This window comes from Triticum dicoccoides, chromosome 6B (genome assembly GCF_002162155.2).
Source record: "Triticum dicoccoides isolate Atlit2015 ecotype Zavitan chromosome 6B, WEW_v2.0, whole genome shotgun sequence".
NCBI lineage: Eukaryota > Viridiplantae > Streptophyta > Magnoliopsida > Poales > Poaceae > Triticum > Triticum dicoccoides.
Window position 1 is genome coordinate 192,670,544 of NC_041391.1, and position 9,192 is coordinate 192,679,735.

Consider the following 9,192-nt stretch of genomic DNA (forward strand, 5'->3'; position numbering starts at 1 on the left):
GACCTGACGGAGCGCCACTGTACCCGACTCAACTTGGCCACTCCCTGATGATCGACAAGACGACGCACAGTGCCCCTAGGCAAGCGGGGCCCACGCCTAGGGGAACCAGGCGAACCACGAGCACTCGGCGGGTCCCAGCACCGGGTTCCCAGACACTGCGACCCGGCTCTACGGCGTAGTAGCATTACCATTGTACCCCTGGGAGGTTGGCCTATAAAACCCCCCAGGAGCCCTCATGCATACAGGAAAGCACACAGGAAAATAGCCAACCAATCAGTAGAACACACGTAGGGAGAAGAGCACCCTAAGCCCTGGCCAGTCTTCCTTCTTCCTCCATACAGCTCTAGGAGCAGCTATGTACTGTTACATATAAACCACTCTCGGCAGGACTAGGGGTATTATCTCTCCGGAGAGCCCCGAACCTGGGTATGTCTTGCGTCCCGCGCTCGCTCATGCCAACCTCGCCTCTGGAGCCAACTAGTGCCCTCGAGCCTCCTCCTCTCTTTAGCCATCCCATGGCATCTGCCGTGCGCCCACCATGACAAGGAAGAAGAGAAGAAGACACGGTTTCACTGAATCGATGCGAGAGGATAATGTATAGGATAGGACCAACACAGTTTCTAGAGTCCATGAGAAACATCTAGTCAAGTCTAAACCAATGAAAAAACTAGCGCTAGCAAAATAGTGTCACCTTTAAAATACACTACTAACGAGAAATTATACACTGGTTTATTTAGCGAAGCATTGGTTAGAACGTCTGTAGGGTGCTCTTAGCGATGCTATTTTTCAGTGATCTAGACACACTACAAGACCGGGGTGAACTATGTTACACAAATGAAGAGTGAACCAGAGAAAAAGTCTGACACACGTCATTCATGTACACTGATATCTAGCGAAGCATTGCTCGGAACGCAATAGCATGCTATTAGCGATGTATAGTGTGCTACTTTTTCAATGGTCTAAACACACTACAAAACTGGAACTGAACTGCGTTAAAAAAGAAGAGTGAAGCGGAGGAAAAATCGGACACACTCACTCATGTACACTGATTTATCTACCGAGGGGTTGCTCAGAACACTATAACATGCTATTAGCGTGCTATTTTTTCTGTGATCTAAACACACTACAAAACTGGGACTGGACTGTTAAAAAATGAAGAGTGAACCGGAAAAGAGTTGGAAACACGTCGCTCATGTACACTGATTTGTCTTGCGAGGCATTACCTAGAACGCTAGCGATGCTATATCTTTTATTTTTCAACGGTGTAAACACATTACAAAACTGGGACTGAACTGTGTTAAAAAAGAAGAGCGAACCGGAGAAAAAAAATGGACAAACATGTCACTCGTGGAAGAGCTCTGTGCTAGCACTGGAAATGCAAAGGAGGCGTGGAAGCTTAGCCTGTTTAATTCTCTTAGCCACCTCCCATAGTTTGGGGGAATTCAGACGTCCAGACCAGTCCGTAGATCGATTGGGTACCACATTGGTTCGCAACCGAGTCCAGGCAACTACGCCCATGCATATGTTTTGTTCGAGGGTCTGTGTTGAAGATGTAGATGAGGTGCTGAGCGTTTCAACTAAAGTCTGAGTGCATAGATGCTTATCTTTTTATGGATAAGCACCCTTCATTTAATTGTTTAGCAACTAATTTCTTTTATGCATGGATGAACTTTCATCACTTAAATGTTTTGCATTGTTTTTTTTATTTGAGTCACCAAAATGCTCTCTCTCCTTCCTAATTGTCTTGTCATATCATGTTTTACTTATGTGGCATGATTAGCACTTATACATGGTAGATCAACAAGAAGAGCCTTTTTTTTGCATGACACCGAGATGAGCCTCAATGGACCCATATTTACGAGTTTATATTAATTTCCTAGATGCAACGCTAGTCCATCTGACCATCTCTGTATACATAACCATGCATGATAATTTACTAGCAAAAGAGCCCGTGCGTTGCAACGGGAGAGAAAATAAAACACGTTCTTAACCCAATAACCATGACTCAAGACCCTAATGTGTTCACGTCCTTTATTTTCACCTGGCATCACATTTGTGTTATTGATGGTGGTCTCAGTGCTCACACAACGAAAGCGTGTTTGAATGCGGTCAGTTCTAAGGTGTCTCTCCCGCGCACACTCGCTTGAAATAAAATGAGAAATATGTTATTTTTCCCCGCGAGATTTTTCACAAGTGTGCATGCGTGGTTATCGATGTTTTCTTTCCTCTCTATTAGTAAGGAAGAAAAAGAATCGTACATCATAGATTAAGTTCACACCAAAAAATATTTTAAAAATATTTAACAGCTAAAAATAGCATCATATTTAGATTCTACATATTTTTCTAATCAAGTTTCATATATAACATGTTAAAATCGAAGTTACAGTTTAGAAGATATTGATAATTTTGTTTTAGATAAACTGCGGATTGATTAACCGAAAAGTCAGGGGATTTTATGTTAAACAAAAAAATGATTCGGTTGACTTAAATATGGACGACGGGTTGATTACCTAAAACAGCAGGGGGTTTTTCGAGAAAATACAAAAAACGGTTTAGGAGTGATTTAAATGTGTACCGCGGGTTTATTTACAGAAAACCGAAAGACTTTTTTGCAAAATGTATGACGGACGACCAGAAACCCAATTTGCTCCCCCGCAAAGGAATTTATTTTTTCCCTTCATTCAATTTTTCGTTTCATTTACAGACTCAACCCTGATCGACAGAAACATCTAAGATCAACACGCTGCATTGATTAGGGGGCAAGAAGGTAGCACTGGCAGGACCTATGGGCAATTCGGGATGCACTCGTCCAACGTTGGCCAGCAAGGATAATCCTTCAACGTTGCGCAACAGAACTTGTTGTGGACAAGGTCATACATCCTCCGAAAGCACCTTATTTTTGGTGACGAGATGTGGTCGTTGCTAGTCTCGTCATCCGAAAGACGAAGACCACCTGATCTGCCGATCTCACTATCTGCATGAGTAGAGAAGTGCATTGCATGCATGCACATACATCAGACGCCATGCGGCCAAAAAAATAGAAGAAGTGAAAAGCTGACACATACATACGGATACGACATGCTTGAAAATATAGTAATCACTTCATTTTAAAGTGCAACGCTTTCAAATTTTTATGCGACAATTACTCTAGATGTATGTAACTTTTATGATATGAAAGCATACTCGCAATTAAATGTTCTGTAATACGAACCTAGTAACATCAAATATATACCGGTAATAGAGTAATTGTTGGTCAAAATGTTATCCTAACTTATGTAGTGTATGTTGAAAACGGGTGGAGTACACGTATTACCAATTGAGAAAACCAACGCGACCGCGGAGCATCCAAGGAGCACAATGAACAAAACCGTCGCTGGCTTGGCTTCCATCTGGCTATTGACTTTGCTGAACGCAATGTTTTGATCCCTAACCTATATGAGATACTTAGATGGGTGATGAACTCAACTGATGTGCTCAATCGAGACAGGCCTGCCTATTTATAGATCAAGACACGCCGCACAAAGTAGACTTGGCCTATTCATTAATGACAAAAATAAATAAAGAACACATGCGATAGGATAAGATAAGCACACAATTAATGAGCACTCCTATCTTTAAGATATATAATAAATATCATATATTCGCATAACACTAAGCTTTCTAGTTTTAAAGAGCCCACATTCAATTGAGATCTTCAATTAGAAATTGGGTCACCCGATTTTGACTAGGTCAACAATTTCTCAAAGATCTCTCGTTCAATTCTTTTATACTATACATCGTGCTTTCTAATTTTTAAGGCTTCACAATTAATTGAGGTATTCAATTTAGGATTGGGTCAATCAATTTTGACCGGGTCAACAATATCTCAAGCTCTCCCATTCAATTCTTTAAATTCAGTATGTTTCCTAATTTTGAAACTCTTCCATTCAATTGAGGCATTTAATTTTGGACTTCTTTTACGATTTCGACGGTGCCAACTGTCGGTGTATAAAAGTATGAGCTTTTCTGTATCCCTTACTTGTGCACGGGCAGTTGTAGCCACGCCCGCGGCAAGGCTTGGCAGGGCAACAGGAGACAAAACACAAGGCTACCAAGACAACAATCAAGCCTGCGAAGCACCAGCAAGGCCATCACCCTTGAGGACTAAGAGCTTTGACACCATCAACAGCGTCAAGGCCAAGGCTCAGAGGGTTTGTGCAAAGTAGCATGCAGATCTTTGTGAAGATTGATAGCCTGCGGGTCCACGATGGACCAGAAGACAAAGACCCCCGGCAAGATCCTTGCCGAGGATGACTGGGAGGCCCCCGACAAGCCTTGCCGGGGACGATTGCGGGGCCACAGCCAGGACCGCTCCCGACAAGTTTTTGCCACCTCAGCACCGTTCCAGTGCGACGACCAGCTTGCCAACTAGGCAGACGCCTGCATGGCGGCATGCAGATCTTCGTGGAGGCTCTACCACCGCGCCGACACAGCAGTGATACTTCAATGTATCTAGAATTTTTGATGTATTCATGCCATGTTTATAATATTTTTACATGCTTTTGGTATGATTTGGCTAGAACTAACCCGGACTGACGCTGTTTTCAGCAGAACTACCGTGGTGTTGTTTTTGTGCAGAAATAAAAGTTCTCGGAATGCACTGAAAATCAACGGAGATTTTTTCTAGAAAATATAAAAAATACTGGAACAAAGAGTTAACAGAGGGGAGGCCCGTGGGCCCCACGAGGGTGGAGGGCGCCCCCTGCCTCGTGGACTCTCCATGGACCCCCCCTGACTTGTTCTGGACGTCAAGCTCTCCTATAAATCCCCAAACCTCCAAAACATAACCTAGATTGGGAGTTCCGCCGCCGCAAGCCTTTGTAGCCACCAAAAATCCATCGGGACCCTGTTCCGGCACCCTACCGGAGGGAGGAATCATCACTGGTGGCCATCTTCATCATCCTGGCACTCTCCATGACGAGGAGGGAGTACTTCATTCCCGGGGCTGAGGGTATGTACCAGTAGCTATGTGTTTGATCTCTCTCTCTCTCTCTATCTCTCTCTATCTATCTATCTATCTATCTCTCGTGTTCTTGATGTGGCACGATCTTGATGTATCGCGAGCTTTGCTATTATAGTTGGATCTTATGATGCTTCTCCCCCTGTACCTTCTTATAATGGGTTGAGTTTTCCCTTTGAAGTTATCTTATCGGGCTGAGTCTTTAAGGATGTGAGAACACTTGATGTATGTCTTGCATGGGATACCCGTGGTGACAATGGGGTATTCTATTGATTCACTTGATGTATGTTTTGGTGATCAACTTGCGGGTTCCGTGACCTTGGGAATCTATGCATAGGGGTTGGCACACATTTTCGTCTTGACTCTCTGGTAGAAACTTTGGGGCACTCTTTGAAGTCCTTTGTGTTGGTTTGAATAGATGAATCTAAGATTGTGTGATGCATATCATATAATCAAACCCGCAGATACTTGAGGTGACATTGGAGTATCTAGGTGACATTAGGGTTTTGGTTGATGTGTGTCTTAAGGTGTTATTTTACTACAAACTGTAGGGTTGTTTGTGACACTTATAGGAATAGCCCAATGGATTGATCGGAAAGAATAACTTTGTGGTGGTTTTGTACCCTACAATAATCTCTTCATTTGTTCTCCGCTATTAGTTACTTTGGAGTGACTCTTTGTTGCAAGTTGAGGGATTGTTATATGATCTAATTATGTTATGCTTGTTGAGAGAACTTGCACTAGTGAAAGTATGAATCCTAGGCCTTGTTTCGAAGCATTGCAATACCATTTTCGCTCACTTTTGTTACTTGCTACCTTGCTTTTTTTTATAGTTTCAGATTATAAAAACCTATATGTATCATCCATATTGCACTTGTATCACCATCTCTTCGCCGAACTAGTGCACCTATACAATTTACCATTGTATTGGGTGTGTTGGGGACACAAGAGACTCTTTGTTATTTGGTTGCAGGGTTGTTTGAGAGAGACCATCTTCATCCTACGCCTTCCACAGATTGATAAACCTTAGGTCATCCACTTGAGGGAAATTTGCTACTGTACTACAAACCTCTGCACTTGGAGGCCCAACAACCTCTACAAGAAGAAGGTTGTGTAGTAGACATCAAGCAGCTAGCTAACCAGCGTGGCACTGCATGCCTCATCAGCCTAGACACGTGTCAAGGCAAGGAAGGGCGGCAACGGACGGGACGGCTTCTGTTGCCATCCCCAATAAACTGAGAGTGCACGTAGGCAGCACATTAAATGTGTTTGTCCTACAGTGCCGAGTGATAAGCTCATACACTGTAGATACTTTCCACCTCTTGTGTGCCGCTGTGGCAAACCCTTTGACATATAAAAGGAGGCCTGAGGCGTACTGAGAGGGGATTCAGACTTTTTGGACTAGGCATGCAACACAGCTAGTTCAAGAGATGAAGAACACAGAATATACACACAATCAGGACTAGGGTTTTACACACTAGTGCGGCCCAAACCCCGAGTAAAAATCCCTCGCGTTGATCACTAGACGTGCTCTTCACGCAGCTCTCTCCCCACCTATCATAGAAGGGATCCCCGTGATCCCATAGGTGTTTGTTTCCCTCACATCTTTGGCATGCCAGGTAGGGGGAAGAAGTTGTGAGAATCTGGTCTAGCAGTTAGTGCATCAGTTTCTCCATTACCATGGCTCCGAAGAAGAAGACGAGCTCAGTCGGTTCGTCCGGAGCCGCTCCACTCGTGCCAGCACAAACGGGTGACATGGCAGGCGCTAGTGGTAGTGGAGATCAAGATCATCCACGCCGCCTTGGTACGAGAAGCCAGGCAAGCGGCGCCGTCTGCGGCCGCAACGACGATCCGCGCAGCGACAAAAAGCTAAGTCACGCCAAACCTTGAGTAATTTCCTTTTTTGGGAGGTTATTTCCCTCGAATGGTTTTGGTTTTTGTATGGAAAACCTGCACGCGAAGGAACCCTGCCACTATTGGAAGCGCCCTTGTTTTGTTTCGAGTCTGCTCAACAGCTCGAGTGGTTGCGCCAAGAACGGCAAGGTGGCTTGCCCGGCAGCAACACCCCCAAGCAGGCTGCTAAGGATCCGTTCCTCCAAGCGCCCACGACAAGGGTTAATACGCTGGCAAGCCTATCCAATTAAGAGTAGGGTGTAGTACATATAAAGCGAGATCAAACAGGAAGATAACATGCATTTAGTTCAAAGCACAATGAAAGTTATATTACATCAGTGATTGCCGTGGTTCTAACTTAAGATAAAATTGTCTTGGGTGCGAACTTGCAGCGGCAACAATAAATGGAGCAGCTAATCCCGGCGCTGGCCCTCCAGTCCCTTGACTCCGCTGACGCAGCTGATGATGGGCTCGATGCGCTCCTTGAGCGCCTGGAGGTCCGCATCCTCTGACAAACTCTCAAGCGCGTTGGTGAAGTCGACGCTGGGGTTCCAGTGTGCCACCTTGGTGAGCACCTTGGTCAAAGTACCTTGGCAGAGCTTCCGGGGCTCCTCGGCTAGATAAGTTGCCTTGTTGGGGTGGAGCAGCTTCAGGGCATCGAGGGCGCCCTCGAAGAACAGGGTCAACCTGGCACTGTCGGTCATGTTCACTTCATGGGAGAACCTGAAGTTTGGCATGCCCATGGCAGATAGCCGTGTGGTGAGCCTCTTCGCAACATCCACAAGGCGGCTGGTCCAGAGCTTCGTTCCCGCCACAAGCTCGTTGTGGGTGGCGGCGGTGTTCTGCAGCAGCTGCCTCTCATCCGTGAGATCCTTGATCAGGGTCTTTTTGTGGGCCCTGGTCTCCGAAAGTGTCCTCTCCAAAGTCTACAGCTTCAGCTTCAGATCAACAATGGAGTTGTTGGCATCGAGAGCAGCTTGGTCTTATCGGAGATTGTGACCTGCAGATCCACCAAGATGTGAACAGTCATGTCCCTGTCCTTCTTCAGCCTTGAGATCTCCTTCCCTCAGCTCCTCCAGCTCCAGCTTCTCCACCTTGCCGGCCAACTCATTCTTGGCGGCCTCTGCGGCTTCAGCCCCGTCGACGGCCTCCTTCAGCTTGTCGGCATGGTCCAGGGCCAAAGCATCAAGTTCTTCTTTGTGCTCCTGTTTCAGTTCATGGGTCCGCTGCAAGACAAGCCTTTCAACTTCTTCGTCCTTAGCGCGAATCTTGGCGGCAAGCACCATTTCACGGGCAACGAAGTCCTCTTCTTGGGTGTCAAGCAGGATGTGGCGTTGCGTCTAGTCAGATTCGTCCTTGGAGGCCTTAACCTTCGCCACCTCTTGGGCCTTGTCGAAGTCGGCCTACTTTAGGAGGAGCTCTCGCTGGTGCTCGTCCAGCTGGTCCTGGGTGGCCTTCAGATCCTACCGGGCCTCGGCGAACCAGACTTGCATCTGAGCAACGCGCTCTTGAAAGTCTGCTTCGGCCTTGTCCACGGCTGCCATCCTTGAGTCCATCTTGTCCTGGAGGGCACGATAGAGTGCCTGGAGCTTCTGAAAATTGGCGCTCATGGCCTGAAGGAGCTGATCTTCCTTGGTGATGCTGTTGCTGGTCAACAACCTAGAGCCCGGCAGTGGTGAGGACCTCGTCGTCAAACACCTCCCCTTTGGCTGGTGCTCCGGTGCTTGCCGTCCCTAGGAGGATGACGAACAAATCATCGCCCACCTTCAAGTACTTGCTCGGGGAAGGGGCTGAGGAGGAAGAGGGTTGGTCATCGACCACCTCCTCCCTAGTAGGCTCTTTGGCAGCCTACCCAGTGTTGGCATTGCCAGCCTCCCCGGCAGGCCCCTTGGCGGCCTCCTTGGTAGCAGCCTGGCCAGCCTCCCTCGCAGACCCCTTGGCGGCCTCCTCGGCAGCATCGATAACCTTGCCGGCCTCCTCGGCGGATCCCTTGGCGGCCTCATCGGCGACGACTTTGGTGGCCTCGGCCTCGGCATCCTTGGCGGTCTCCTCGATGATAGCATTGACGTCTATCTCGTCCAACAGGGGAGGATCTGGAAACCAAAAGAGAGAGTAAGACAGAGCCAAAACCGAAGTTGAAGGCGAAGAAAAGAAACAAAATCGCATGGCAAAAGTGGCAAGGGGCGAGAGGCAAGCGTCTACTTATGATGAGCGGAGAGGAAGTGTCTCCCTCCCCAGCAACATCCGTTGCCGGGACGGAGTCGCCGACGCCTATGCCCACCACCTCTTCCTCCATGCGT

The 9,192-nt window shown here is 47.0% G+C and overlaps 1 long non-coding RNA gene across 1 annotated transcript; it reads right to left on the bottom strand.

Moving 5' to 3' along the window:
- Positions 1-2,634: 2,634 nt before the first annotated feature.
- On the bottom strand, positions 2,635-3,465 carry LOC119326016. The gene is made up of 2 exons (XR_005157782.1): positions 3,314-3,465; positions 2,635-2,974 (listed from the first exon to the last, which is right to left on the bottom strand). It is a non-coding gene; the product is annotated as an uncharacterized LOC119326016 (long non-coding RNA).
- Between the last annotated feature and the right edge of the window lie 5,727 nt (positions 3,466-9,192).